Genomic DNA, 16,298 nt, shown 5'->3' on the forward strand with positions numbered 1-16,298 from the left:
CGACCCCACTCCAGTGCAGGTTTCCCATGGGTTCACAGCCTCTTTAGACATCTAATTGCTCTGACTTGGGCTCCTCCAGGGGCTGCAGATGGATCTCTGTTCCCCCTTGAACTTCCATGGGCTGCAGGGGCACAGCCTGACTCACCAGTCTTGGGGAATATGTGCTCTGTCACCTGGCGCATTTCCTCCCACTCCTTCGCTGACCTCAGTGCCTGCAAGGTTGTTTCTCTCATGTATTCTCAGTCACCTTTCCCAACTGCTATTGAGGAGCAGTTTTTACCTATTTTTCACTACTTCATTACAGTGGTGCTACCACTTTAGGTGTTGGTCTTGGCCTTGGCCAGTGGTGCAGCCACAGTGGTTGTCTTATAGCAAGCTGGAACCAGTTCTGCTGGACCTGTGTGGAGCTCCTAGCACCCTCGCACAGAAACCACCCTGCACAGTCCTTCTACCAAAACCTTGCCATGCCAACCAGACCAAACATAAATAAAATAATAAATTTAACACTTTCTATAGGACAGCTACTCACTTCTATTCCTAATTCCAACTCTTTTTACTTGATTGTTTTATTTTGTATTTAATTAGAAGATCGATATGATCCTCAGTTACTGCCTGCCTGCCACAGAGAAGTGCCTAGTCTACTGTCAGATTGGAATGGTTCTAGGTACTGTCTTACATTTCTAAAAGTCTTTGATGTTAAGATTTTGTTGTTGTTGTTGGCATGCAAGTAGAGCTTTAAATGTCTAGGTTCACTATTTTCTGTTGACAACAGCATCCCTTTCTTCTGGTGTACATTCAGGGTTTTTTTTGGCCACTTTCTTCTTCATACTTCTAGACTGAGTATGCCAAGCCTTTGATTATTCTTATTGCCTTTTCCAGCTGGTTCACATCTTTCTTGAATGAGTGCCCAGAGCTGGGCATGACTCTCTAGCTGAGGGCAACTCAGTCACTTAAAGGAGTGAAGAAGTTCATATGGTTGACAAAACCTATTCCAATCATGCATTTCCTCTTGGATCACAAAATACACTGGTTAACTACCAGATCTCTCTCTGCAGTGCAGCTATGCATAGAGTAATCTGTTTTCCTGTGTCTGTGGATGGATTACCTCTAAATTTAGAGCTTTGAATTTGCATTTGCATTTGAGCAGTGCCTAATTTCTGTTGCAGTCTGTAAGGATTCAGTTAACTATCATTTGGAATTCTATCTCTGATCCTTAGTGATATTCCCTGTAATAAATTTGATAACCATACCTATTGTTTCTTTCATCCAGGTTGGTAAAGAAGTATGGCATAGTTTTGGGCTTGGGATAGACTCTTGAAAAACCTCACTCCATACCCTGATTCAGCTTGTCTCAAACCTGCTGATATTTCTGCTATTTAGCTTGTCCTACATGCTGCTTTCTCTTAACTTGCTTTCTTAGTTCTTACAAGAAAATAAACTGGAATGGCTTTATAATCAAAGCTTAAAGTCAAGGTATTAGCCCTTACTTTATTCCCCATTCAGGAGGATCTATGCCCTGAAAGGAAGAGAAGTGTACATAATTTGGTGCTATTTGCACCTCTGTGTTGCTTGAGCTTTCTTGTTCTTTTTTTCTAGAAATCAGAGGTAAGCTCATAGGGCTCAGACTTCTAAATCCTACCCTTTCTTTTCCTCTGTTTAAAAGTTGTCACCAAGTGTTTTTTCTGTCCTCTTGTCAGTTTTGAGAGCTTGTCCAGGTCTTTTATGAAATCTGAAGTATAACTGCTGATGTGACAGTTCTTGAACTATTCTTCAAACTGCTCTTGAATTAATTCCTGTGGCCTTTTGCAAACACCTGTTTTTAGGACTGTAAGGTGGGCCGATAAACTGCCTATTGCTGGCAAGGAGGCAGGTTCCCCTCCTCTGCCCTGAGCTTGAGTGTGCTGTTAGGTTGGCTCCACCATTCACAGCCACAGACTGGCCTCAGTCTGTGCAAGAGTGTATTTTAGCAGCACTTCCAGCTTCAAAACATTCAACATGCTCTTTGCCCTGCTGGAGTTTTTACCTTTCGCACTTGGATTGGTCATGTTAAACACCGATTGCAAACTGGTATTGAATATGTCAGTAACTGAGAGCTGCAAAGCAATGTTTCCTCTTCACTGCGTATAAAGCCAGCTCTTTCAGTGCTTGTCTTTGTATCTAATTACTTACCAAGTAAGTTTAATTTCTCCCTAACTCTTCAAAGATTGGCTCTTCTATATTTTCTTCCCATCTTTTTTTAAATGACTAGTGGTAATGAATAATATAAGCTAATTTCTGCTCTGGGTTCACATTTTAAAATCACTGAAAAACTGAAATAAGCAACTCAGTGTGGCCTAAGCCTTGCTTATCTTTCCACTGAACTGTGATAACTTGCACTCATGCCCTTTAAAGGTCACCAGTTCTTCTCATTCCCTTCTCTTATCGAGACATCCATCCCACTAGACCTCAGCAAGTATGGCTGTAAGGTTATAGAAGTCTGCTTACCTGAAGGCTATTGATTTTTTCCCATGCTTTCCTTCCTAAGAACCAGAAATGTTTTTTTTTTTATTTTTATCCTCATCTAAGTCGCTTTCCACCTTCATTCTCTGTCACTTCCAAACAGAGTTTGTCTCATTTGTATTTAAATGATCCCCTTTTATTTGGGGAGCCTATCTCCTGCTCTGTTCTACTGTTAAACACGGAAATTGCATGTTATCATCATATTTGTGCCTGAGTGACACTGTTAGCACTCACAGAAAGCGCTGTGAATTCTGACCTTGCCAGCCAAATTGATATTAAATTTCTTCTATGTCACCTTTCTTGTTTTCTGCTTGTATTATTTAGCACTTTTCAGTTACTTGGCCTGTTCCATAACTTGGATGTAAAGCAAATATGTACATTTGTGATACTATAAAGCTGGTGTCACTAGAGGACACGAAAAGAAATGATACTCACACTCAAGTCATCATGGCAATAAGAGGACAAGTTTATTTTCATGACCTCGCTTATACAGATTCTGGACAATGACTGGGGATTGGAGAACGTGATTGCCACCTCTCCACTCCTACTGGCTAGACTAAAAGTCAATCAATTGTCCCTCATCAAAGAGGAATGTGAAAACAACTACTTTGTTTATGTTACAAGCATGAGAAGACTCCACTACAGAAATGTAAACTTCAGAAGGCTAAAACTCAGGGCAACAAGCTACACTTTTCATTGGTTTTTCTGATAAAAAGATATATTATTCTAGATTTCACCAAATCATAACCTATGTAGCAGTGTTCTATACCATTGTGTTTATTCTCCACACAATATGAATAGAGTTATCCTTTCATTCTTTCAGGGCCCCATGCCAGATCTGTTTGTAACAGAGTACAAAAGTGTATTGCACTGGAAAAGGGAAAATATATGACTGAATTATTTCCTTGTTTCTGTGAAAAGTGTTTAAAGGATGTCTTTGTTTTTATTACTGTGCAGGTAAGAAAGGCAGAAAAATGTGTCAAATTCCACACAAACAATGAAAAATAAATAATGGAATATTCAGCTCTTCACTTCATGATTTTGAATTCAGCTGCTGGTATCAAGTACAAGAGTATAATTTGCAGAATTTGGAAAGCCCAGTGCTCTGCCAGACCAAGATGTAGTAAACCTGTCCTTACAGCTATGAAAGTCACAGTGAAGATACAGGGCTGGCAAAAAGGGTATTAAAACATTGGTCACACAAGTCTGCTGATCTTAGTATCTACTATATGGCAAACTAATTTATATAAATTAAAGACAGCACTATCTTTTAATAAAATCAGGATATATACAGATAGAAATATATTTTCATGTATATTAAAATATACATTTATCTTGACTACATTGAAACATGGTCCTTCCTTTGGTTTATATCAGCCACTTTGCCCTTTATACACAGGATCTGGATACAAAGCCATCTTAGAATACCTGCAGGTGTTAGAATTCAGAGAGAATGATTATTTCATAGAAACATGTCCTTCTAATAATTTCCTGTTTTGGAAATGTTTTAATTTCTTGTGAAATCTTAAGAATATCTTTACATGAAGATGTTGTAAGCAAAATCATATTGAAATCTAATGTTATTCACTTGTGCAGGGAAGCAAGGTGGGAAGGGTAGAATCAAGGAATGGACATTGGAGTATTATGTATATTATGCATGGATATATTTGTTCGTTACGTTCATGTTTGTGTCAAGGAGTGCTTCTGTGGCTTCTGGGAACTGTAATCTCAAACCCCCATAAAATACAGGAAGAAATCTGTAAATTGCTAGAGCAGTGAGGTGTGTACATATCTTAATATGTTTAATTCATATTAATTTGGGCGATAGCTTTCGTAAAGAGATAACTAGAAAAATATCACACATTGAGGAAAATGCAAAAGCACAGAAAAAAGGTTGAACAAAGTGCTGATGTATGTTTTTCTTTAGCAGTGTATTGGCTTTTCCCCTACCTTCTCTAATACTGTGTTTTGTCACTCATCTGCTTACAAGTATCTGCTTACTGCCAAGATATATATTAAGCAAAGTAGGGAAAACATGGAAGTGGCTCAGTTGAACCTATTGATAAGCTGTTAGTGGCTTCAGCAGATGTAGGGAATATTCTTTTCCCATTCATCTAGATCAAATAAAATTCTAATATATTTTCAAGTAGTCATGAAGCATGCCTAGAAAATCACTGGGGTTTGAGACATGAACAGATTTTTTCTAGCTTACTAGAAACATTTTTTTTTAGTTAAAAGATCTTTGAGTTGCTGTTACCAAGGGTTACCTATGAGAGTTTATTTCAGTTCTTGTTTGTTTCTCTAGTTGTTCATTTTGCTTCATTTTAGCAAGCAAGTAGTAGTTGAAAGTGTTATGGTGGTGCAGTTGGGATAACATGAGCTTGCGTTCTTTTAACACTTAGCCTACATCACAGTTGTCTCTCAATCTGTTCTCTCCTAATCACCTGCTTCATACAGAGAAACAGCAGAGAATTACATACTGCATTGAACATAAGCATGCATGGGTGTGAGACCCACATTCTCACTTCTAACATGCTGCCACTTTTTGTCTTTGAGCAAAAGCAACCTGTTGAACATCTATGATTCTTTCTTCATTTATTTGCCTATTGCTCTCTGTAATTGAATGAGGATATGAATATATGCATTGAGTTTTTCTGGTTATTCAGATTGTTCATTTCAAATTAGCTAGGGATATACATTTTTCTCTCCCTCATATTTTTAAAATAGATGTTGAGGATGTTTGCATGTGGATATGTTTTTCTGCATCTGTCAGTGAGAATTGAATTACACAGCAAGTTGCTCACTTCAAAAGACAATAGATACAGTAAGGTTTATTGAACTTTTGCCTAGGAAGTGGTTTCTTACACCATTACACTAGTGCTAGAAGTATAGAAAATGAGAAATGTTTGGCTTGATCTTTTAATCAAAATGCTGTCCAGTTTAATGGAAACTAATGCAATGATTCTGTGTGCTGAAAACAATTTACAAGTCCACAAGCTGGTGAAACTGTGAGTCAAACCTTAAACAACTTAAAGAGAAGATTGTTGCTTTTTCTTTTGAGCTTCATACGGTGAACCTTTCGGCTCCAGCTTGTCACATAAATAGAAATACATCCTTTCTTCTGCCCTAAAGTTAAGGTTGGGTGTTTCTGTATTGACACAATAGGGTTCACGGCAGTGTGAGCCAGCCCTGGCTTAGTAGAACCTCTTAGAACTAGTGACCAGTGAGTTACTCTGGGCTCTGGTTCCTAAGAGGGATTTACCTTGAAGGAAAAGGCACTTCCAAAGCAATCAGATGAAATTGTTCCACTTTTTATTGTGCTTGAATCTTGAAAAGTAAAATGGCCAGCCTTTCTAGATGTATAGGCCACATGTCAAAACTGCCCATTTGCCATGGGCAAGTGCAGTAATAACAGGCTGCTCACAGCTGTTTTAGGTGCTGGGGCGCCTCACAACAGGAAGACAGTAATTTCTTGCTTCCTTTCCTGGTGGGCTTCCTTTTGCGTATACTACCCTGGTGTCAGAGTTGGGTGTGTTGGTGCTGGTCCTGGGAGCCTGGTTTTCTTGCTTCTGAGGCCAAGTTTGCCCACCTGGGGTTGCCCTTTGTTTCTGTTAAGTAGCCCTTGCCCTTCTTCATATCTTTTCTGGTGTTTTGGAGGAGGGAGAGTAAAATGGGGAAATTAGTGATGATATAGACTGGAGTTACACACTGTTTAAGTATTGATGTTAGTGGACGTTAATGGAGAAAATATAAGTAAAGCCTACTCCAGTAGAGGTCTAGGTGTTTTTAAAATTTATTTTGTTGTTTATTATAATGGGTTGTATTAAGACTCCTCTTTTGACCTGCTTTTGCAAGCATTCCGGTCTGTAACTCAGTTTACTACTTTGTTATCAAGAAAGATGGAAAACCTGCTACTGTGTAGGAAAGCATTAGCATGAATTCAAGGCCTAGGTGAGATGTTGCAGCTGGGCAATTGCACACTTGTGTGCTGTGCTGATGAGCTACAGTGTACCTCCTGTGTGACAGCATGGAGTTACAATGTTAGTGCTTAATTTCTCTCCCTGTTACTTAAGGAGAGAGTATGACTTGTTCAGGACATGCAGTTACCCTTATTGCATCTTCCTTCTGAAAGCTGCCACTAAAAAAAACATGGACAGCTTGGGACAGCAGTGCTTGTAAGCCTGTGGTCCATAGATGTTGAAGGTGGCCCTGTGTGACTTCTCAGCTTGCAAGTGGGCGGCTTTGATCAATGAAAAATACACATGGAAACAAATTCATTAAGTGAAATGTCCTGAACTTTGGCCCTCTTCATTCTTTATGCAGCACATTAGTTTTTGGTGTAAAGGGGACTTTGTTGATGTCCAGGGCCACAGAGGAGATGACAAAGCGCATAGAGTGATTGCCCCATCATGAGCTAACTTTAAGTTAGTTGTTTATGATAATCAAGCTTTCTTTCTCACTTTGATGAAATTAAAGTGTTGTTGTTGTTGTTGTTTGTGCCTGCCATGGGAAAACTGGAAATGGAAAACAAAGCTTAGATTTTCCCTGTTTTCTGGATGGATATTGATTATTTTTTCTCCGATGTTGATGATTTTAACTATCTGAATCGGTCTTTGATGCTGACAGTCAACTAGTGACAGGATTAAAACCTGAGAAGTCAAATATCCTGGAAAATCTGGTAGCCCTTAGACCTTTAAATAGAGGGTGCCTGGTGTCCCCATACACCATGTCCCCATACAAAGTTTTCACTTGTCTGTTCTGCCTTTATTATTATAATAAAACACCTTATTGTTATTTGTTGTTATTAATACATTTTTAATAATTATTATTTATTGGTATTATTGTTAATTATTGTTATTAAAAAGCAGCTTACCTGAACACCTGCATATCAGGAAGTCATTCACAGAATACCTCATCTGATCATACCTAGAGACAAAACCACCCTGCTTCTTGCTGGCATGATAGAAGTGAAGAGAGTAATGTATAGTAAGTGCACTGAAAGGGCTAATGAACATTGTCTGATCTTGGAAGAAAGTATTCTTTTAATTAAGATAAATCTATTGGATTTTTAGAGAACCGGTTTAAATAAAATTGCTCTTTTGTCTCATGAATGGGCAAAAAATTGGAGTAAACAACCTTCGTGTCTCCTTTCCCCAAAGAGCAGATATTGTTTTTATAACTGGAGAGAAACAAAGTGAAATTTAAGCAGTAGGAAAGTGACATGCTGCAATACATGCTCAGTCTTCTTTGTGTTGTTCTCTCTTGTGACAAAAGGGTCCAGATCATATGAAAAATTGAGTAAGCACTAAGGAAGAAAATTAGGCCATGCAAATGAACTGCTACATTTTTCTAAATTTATTTGAGCTGTGTGGACTGTAGACAATTTGTCCTTCCCCTAAAACAGCCTCATGACCTGTTATGACTAGGATTTGAATATAATAATCTGGATTTACTTAACAAGATAATTAAATATTTAAAGTCAGTTCATTTAGAGGATGGAATGGATTATCTCTCAACTTTTGCAGATTTCTGCCCTTCTATTTGTATGCATGGCTAAACATTCTTAAATTTTTTGCTACAGCTCACATTCAGATTTCATACCTTAGCTTTTGCCATAGCAATTAGAACTGTGAAGAGCTTTTTTGTTGTCCTATAACTGAGGGAAAAGAAATTATGAAATGCTGAATAGGATGAAATGGGTTTAGTACTCATTACACTGTAGAAAAGTACTCATAAAAGTTAATTAAGCTCAGGAAACAGACAGCAAGATAATTAAGATTAGGCCTAATTTTACACGACAGGAATTCTGTGATGTTTTCCAAGGGACATCATGTAGAGAAACTCCAGGCTTTCAGTCAGATTCTCAAAAGATCATTACAGATGATGTTAAACAGCAAGACAGACTAATGCGAGGAGGCATATGCTTTCTTTTACATTGCTTTAAAAGTAAAATTCTGCCATAAACATAATGAAGGACTAAATACACCATTTATTATTAGTGGCAGTGAGGTATCTAAGGAGATCTGTTGCTGGAAACCAATAATTATTAACACAAAAAACCTGGATTCATTTGATGCTTCCTCTCCCAAACTAAAGTCCACCATGATGTACTGCAGTTTATTATGTTCTAGAAAACTATGAGAAGGATCTTTTTTTTTTTTTTTTTAATCAGGCATACAGTGCTTGTTTTCCTCGCATTGTGCCCCTTAGACATAATCTGTAGTTTTTCATGTGCTGGCAGTGTAGCTTCCTAATATTGTTAGATAAAGAAAAACTGTACAAAACCTAATTACCATCTTATCCACTTCAAATTTTTATTACTAGGTACACTAGAAATCTTAGAAATTAAAATGAGGAATAAATTATATGGAACTGTGGAGTCTGTCTTTTTGGTAAAGCTTCTACTAATTGAGTATGGAGCAAATCAGTCTCTTTTCTTATTAAGCTCAAACCAATAGTTTAGACACCAGCGCTGTATTCTGTATGCCTAGGCTCATGCACCAGAGCTGTAAAAACTTTCTATATTCTGGGTTACTGATTGTCAGAAATATTTTATAATTTCTTTAATCTTTTCCGCCCAGTAACATTTAATTATATTAATTCTGTGTTTTCTTGTGTAATTGAAGGCCTTGGGGTTTTTTATGTACCCTTCCTAGGGAAAGAAGTAAGCCTCAGGCAGATTAAATCCTCCCTGTGATGCCAGTATTGTGTCATGGATGTGGATTACAAACAAATAATGTAACACATCTGCATGTCCTTCTCACATCTCAAATACGGCAGTTTCATAATACTGCTTTGACTGACAGCTTATGTTCCTGGATTCATGGTTACATCTAACATTTACCTGTCATCCTAAAAACATTTTTAGTCAATCTCTAGGGAAAATCTTTAAAACATGATTGAAATGATTTATTGAAAAAAGCAAGTGGGTTTTTTGGCCAAAAGCATCCACATGGCCTTTCTGTAAAGGGGACTAATAATAAAGATGGGAAGAGACTTTTAAATAGGGCCTGTAGCAATAAGACGTAGGGGAGTGGTTTTTAACTGAAAGAATTTGAAGTTCAGACTCTATATTAGAAAAACATTTTTTTCAATAAGACAAAGCATTTCCTAAAGAACCGAAGCTTTAATTCATTTTAACTTGTAAAATAAAAAGCTCTACCAGCAAAATCTTTAAATTAATTTGCTATTTCAGATGTCAGGGCCATCATTTTTATAAAATTAACGATATACTTCAGCTAAAACAAAAAAAAGTGAATTTAAGTATTGAAAACGGAACAAACTGTTTCTGGATGATCTGCTCCACAAAATAAAGTCTTCATATGCTGATGTCTATATAAAGAACAAGAGAAGCCTCTGTGCTCACTCAGTGCTTTGAAATCCTGCTAAAAGCATTGGATCCTTTGTTTCACTAATTTCTGCCATTTTTAAAGTTCACTTTTTAAAATGTCCCTCTTTGCTTTGGACTGGTTACAAGTAGACTAGTTTGGAAGGTGCAGTGCAGTTTTTTCTAGCAGCTGTGTTGAGAGCCAAAACATGTTTGCCTTCAAATAGGAGTTGGATTTGCTGATCCTTAGGAGTCTCTTCAACTCAGGTTATGAGTTGAAGATGCTTTTTCTGGTTTGCTGATTCTCTGTGTATTTCATGCATGCATGTGTTCATAATGAGTGGATATATGTGGCGGTGAGGGAATTGTTTTGTTGGGTTTTTATAAGAAGTTTTATATTATAGTTCATTTCACTGTATCTCCAGTTCTGGAGACCCATCCTTTTCTGCTGCTGCTGCTGTCACGACACTACTTAGTCCAACTTCTGCTGAGAAGCCGAGCCAGCAGGTAAAGATAACCTGCGTGCCTATCCGAACTGGGAACATCTTGTAGCTGTGCAAAATCTGAGCCAGCCAGAGGCCGGCGCCTGCCCGGTGCGAGGCAGACACAGCAACAGATATATTTATGGTTTTGGAATAATATGTACGTGTACACTTAACCTGAAACCTAAACAAGTCAAACTCCATGAAGTTTTCTGTCTCACATATACAGCTCTTTTCCAGAACATGACTGATCTTCAGAAAAGTAGTGGGTTTTGTTTGTTTGTTTGTTTGTTTTTCCTTCACAGGATCTCTGGGAGATTTTCTGTCACCATTTCACTCCGCACCGTATCACAGAAGCACAGAGTCATGCGGTCCAACCTCCTCCTCAAGTAGGGCCACCACAGAACACATGGCACAGGGCTATGTCCAGACAGTTCTATATTTCTCTGGTAATGGGGAGTTCACAACCTCTTTGGACAGTATGTCTGGCTCTGATTTGTGTCCTGCTGCACACATCCAAGCTTGTGTCTTGGCACTGAGTGTTTTATTAAGACTTTGTAAATCAGACTTCATGTGTAGTTATTTTTTTCAAGGCTGGCTTGACACATTTATTTACTTCATGCAGCTGTTAAAAGGTTAAAATTCTAGCTGCTGCCTCAAAAGCTTTGGCTTTTGGCTGGCTGTGGTGCTGTGATAAAGTGATATAACTGAATTTGTGGCTATGGCATGTAAACATGCTGCTAGCAAACAGCCATCTGTTATAAAAAACACCCAGTATCTAAAGTGTAGCAAACACTTGTCTTGGGTTTATGCAGAACATCTGCAGGTCACCGTCTTCCTCAAAATCTGAATGAATCCTCTGTTGTGGTGTCTGGAGTACTTTTGCTGTGGTGGTGATAAAGGTGGTCATGATCAACCATGCTCTCAGGCAGAGGCTGTTACATTCCCAGCAGAAACAATAAGGGAACATACATGTTCATCTCAGTTAAGTCTTTGCCTCTAAGGTCGTGGCATATGATTAATATGATTTGTTTTTGTCAAAGGCTGGAACCACATCACTTGTTGTTGCCCTGCTCCTGCCCCAGGACTGAGTAAATATGAATCAGTTTCTGAATACTCTGGGTGCCAACACTCTTTCAAATCACACTGAAATCAGATCAGCAGTATTTTATCACAGCATTCTGGGTAGATCCCTACTGGCTTCATATTTTGACTTAATGGGTTGCAAGTTCAAACATGGGTTTATGTGTTTAGTGGCTGAGAAGCAGATTTGTATTTCTGCTTTACTCATTTGCTGTTGCTATTCTGGAGTGCAGAGCTTTGACAAGTCTGTCAGTCAATGAAATACTCCCTTTCCCTCTCCCTGAAACCGGGCATGTTCTCAGTTTCCAAAAGACATTTGGCTTTTGCTGTTTTTGCTGTGTTTCTTTGAATGTGCCACAACTGTATGCTGAATATCTGTGGTCATGTTTGGCAAATGTCTGTAGTAGGCTTGACTTGAAAGTCAAATCCAGCTAGAGCTCGTTGTCTATCCCTAATCAGTTTAAAACTATTTCACAAAGGATTCTGTATCTCAAGAATTTCAATGCTTTATTGTGCAGTGACAGTTTTTGCACTTGATGATCTTGGATAGTTCAGAACATTCAGTAGTTGATCCTTCTTAGAACATTAGGTGCAAATAGTCATAGAATATTAGTTTGTGTTTAATCTTCCTTATTTTTGTTTTGCTGTGTTTTTGTTCTCTTTGAAGTTATGGAACTAGTTCAGTTCATTTGCTTTATCTCTGTTTTCTGTTTTCCCAGGTGGTGCAGATCTTCTTGGCCTGCTGTAGAACCACTTCACATCCAAAATGATAGTTTTAGGTAAAAACCAGAGTGTTTATCTCTGGCACTGATAACTGTGCAAACCTAGGGAAGTGAGAACATTACATTTTTAGGCCATTACCAGAAGATTTCTTTGGAGCACTCTTTTGCAATTAGAATCTATCTTAAAAATGTGTGTTCTTAACCTTTCAAACACTGAAGGGTATCCATGACTCTCATTCCCCTTTTTTTGAATATTGCTTTGGCACGCCTTACTTTAACAGAAATTACCCGTAATTCCTTCTTTTCTGTTAGGTCTTTCCATTACTCTCATATTGTAAAAGGAATCAGTGATCTGGATGCTATATTGCATAGTGTTTTTATCTGGTTTAGTGAGCTTAGGGGCAGGAAGCTGTGGTCCTGTAAATCTGTCTTAATAATCTGTACCACCTTTGCAGAAATCCCCTTGGATACTATGCACCCTGGCAGAATGTGCTTAGTGCTGGTGGCTTTGCCTAAATGTCTGTTCATGTATTGTATGGTTTATGTCCTTGTCATGCCTAAAATTTTAGCATTTTTTCCCTCACCGGAATTTTGCATAGGATTTGCATTATCCTAAAGTTGTCTATGTAAGACTGAATAAATTTATATTTCTCCCCCTCTTCCTTAGCACTTTCTTTGGTTTCATGGTTTTACTTGTGCCCCGCTGATTGCTTGGCATTCAGCTGACTCTTTGCCTACTGTTGCCTTGTATTTGCATCTGATACTAGTCTGAATTCGAGAAACCATTTCTTTATGCAATTTTACATTGCATTGCAGTCATAAAGTGCAGAAAGTTTCCTTTCAGTTGTTGTTTTGCTTTCAGAGTGGGTGATTTTTTTCCTTTACTGCAGGCTTTAGCACACTGACACCACTGCCATGTGTCCCAGTAGGCAGGGCACTTTTCATGTTCACCAGCTCAAGGTATTAAATTTGTTCATCTCTCTAGTTTTGCATTTATACATTTCTTTTTACATAGTTTCTACTTTATTTTTGCTTTTTCTCTGTGATTAATGCATATCCTCTGCTCATGTGTTTCATGCTATAAAGAAATAGCTTTCAGCTTGTTTTGAAATAAAAGGTGTTCTTGATACTCTTAATAGTCTATGTATTTCTCCCATGTCTGAGACAGATCTTGTACTTATGAATGTATTTGGTTTGCTTTCAGGTTTTTTTCCCCCAGTTCAATGGAGTATTCACACTGTTTTCATCTGCAGTATTTTGGACTGTTTAATCCAAAGGATCTTTAAATTAGTTTTCTTGGTGAAAAGACTCTGCAACCCACCCAGTTGTGTTCTCCTCTTGCTTTTTGTCTCAGTACTCTCCTAGTTTTAAAAATATGCAGGGTCATCTCTAATGTGTAAAATCTTGCTCAGCCTTCAAACATAAATGAAAAACCATCAAAGGTGTTCTAACAATTGAGACCTTATTGTTTTTCTCACTTTTCTTTTTTTTTTTTTTTCTGTAAAATCTTAACTTAATGCTTCCTATTGCTAAACTCTTAATCTTAACACATGGAACTTATGCTACCAGAAAATTGCAGTACTGGATTTTTTTTCCTTTCCTATCACAGGCACTAAAATTATTCTTAGGATTGTTTTTGTGGGTCAAACTAGAGACCTCAGGTGTCACAAACTTCCTCCAAAACTGGAAACATTTCTGTTTTACTTGCATGTTTAGCAAAGAAACAATACATCTTAATGATGTTCTTATGGGCTACTTTTAGGTAGAAAAACAAGTCTTATGGAGAAAGATACAGGTTTCAATTCCTGTATTAAATTCCTGAAATGAGAGGACTGTTACACTAAAAGTATGCACTCTCCTGAGAATTTATTTATTTGTGGTTAAAAAGCAGTTTACTTGAAAGTTTTCTGATGTATAATTAAAATAAAAATGAGGAAGTACGTAAAGATCAGGAAGAAGTGTAAATTCAAACAGTGTCAATATCTTTTTGTCTGGAGTTCAATAATCATTTTATAGCATATTACATAGTATCATCAACTAATTGTTTGTTTTCCAGCCTGGAATTAAAAGTTTGAGCATCACTCTATCAAGGTTATTTTCTCCTCTGTGTCTATATTTTCTAATCTTGAGGCAAAAATATAGAAATGTAAGTAATTTTTTTATGAGTAAAGATGTACAAAGATGTACTTTTCTCTAAGTCATTGACAAAATGTGGTTCGTTCATGTGGCCCACGTATTATGCAGGATTTTAAGTCTGGTTAGTTAGAGTTGTAATTTTTCTGTTATTTTGTTATGGATGCCTCGCATTAGTGTTAGTAAAATGATGACTTCAATGAGTTTTTTTAAGAAAACGAGTTTTTTTTTAAGAAAAAAAGGTGCTATTGCCGATATATATAACAGAAAACATTTAAGATCATAAGTTTCAGTAAGAGCTTATTCTCCTTCTGAACTGTGTAAGATCACATTATTATCATGAGTTTTCCATGTTTAAATATTGACAGTGTGACTTTTTTTTAAAAATAAATCTGTCCCTGCTACATCTCTTTAGCTTTTGCAGTGACTTCCATGATGTGAAAATGTAACCAGGAGTGTATTTTCTCTGAGATGTTGTCTTCTATGCAAATGGGCAGCAGAAATTTCAGACTGAAGCATGAATGTCTGCTGATTTATCTCCCACTGTGATGATTTATTAAATTGCAAAATGAAATGTGTAATTGCAAATGAAAGTGTCTCTATTAGAATAATAATTAAAACCTAAAATCTGTATTTGCATCCGAGTTGGACGATTTCTTCTCCTGAAGTCTCATAAAACAAATCCACGTTTTCTTAACTGCACTTTGTTTGCATATGAAGAATGGGAAATATTTGCTCTGCACATATGTGTGTATTTTACCACCCCACATGTACATTAAGGCAGTTGCATGTGTTAGTAATTTAGAGAAGACATGGATCCTGGAAAGAGTTGCACTTTTACTCAACATGGCATCCATATCTGAACCAAACAGGGTTATATGTGTTTATACTTGGAGAATTTTTGCCTAAATGTTTTTTGTAACTCAGTTTTAGTTGAGCAGAACTCAGCTGTGTGTAAAAGAAAGCACAATTGAGCACAGTGTGAGCTCAAAGTAATGTGTCTGACATGCTCAGAAAGTATAACGAGTTTCTGGAAAAATTGTTCAGTAGAAATAGACCTTTTTTATAATTTTTTTTTTTTTTTTTAAATACCTGTTTCAATTTTTTTTTTTTTTTTTTTTCTTTCCTTCAATAAGGACTTTTCTGATATTTGCCTTCTGGCTGGACTTGGTAGACTCCTCAGGAACTTAGTGATATGGGATCCTGTTTTATGCAGAGTGATACTTGACTGCAGGATCCCAGGTATCCAGAGTATAAAGACAAAGGCAACTCAAGTACGTAGGCTGATGCTGCCAAGATTGCAGTGACTCACAGTGCTTTGGTGGTTACAGTATCACAGAATCACAAAATTACAGAATCACAGAATGAACTAGGTTGGGTCATCTAGTCCAACCTATGAACTTACACCTCCTTCATGGTATTGAATGCCACATCCAGTATTTTTTTAAACACATCCAGGGATGGTGATTCCACCGCCTCCCTGGGCAGATGATTCCAGTACTCACTCATTCAGTGAAGAAGTTTTTTCTAATGTCTAACCTGAACTTCCCTTGGCACAGCTTAAAACTGTGTCCTCTCATTCCATCAGTTGTCGCCTGGGTGAAGAGACAGAACTTCACTTGTCCACAACCACCTTTCAGGGAGTTGTAGAGAGTGATAAGGTCACCTCTGAGTCTCCTTTTCTCCAGGCTAAACAACCCCAGCTCCCTCAGTCATTCTTCATACGGCTTGTGCTCCAAGCCCCTCACCAGCCTTGTTGCCCTCCTCTGGACACGCTCAAGCATCTCAACGTCCTTCCTAAACTGAGGGGCCCAGAACTGGACACAGCACTCAAGGTGAGGCCTGACCAGTGCCGAGTACAGGGGAAGAATGACCTCCCTGCTCCTGCTGGTCACACTATTCCTGATCCAGGCCAGGATGCCATTGGCCCTCTTGGCCACCTGGGCACACTGCTGGCTCATGTTCAGCTGCTGTCACCAGTGACCCCAGGTCCCTTTCCTCCTGGTCACTGTACAGCTACACCTTCCCCAGCCTATAATGCTGCAGGGGGTT

This window comes from Hirundo rustica, chromosome Z, assembly GCF_015227805.2.
Source record: "Hirundo rustica isolate bHirRus1 chromosome Z, bHirRus1.pri.v3, whole genome shotgun sequence".
NCBI classification, from domain to species: Eukaryota; Metazoa; Chordata; class Aves; order Passeriformes; family Hirundinidae; genus Hirundo; species Hirundo rustica.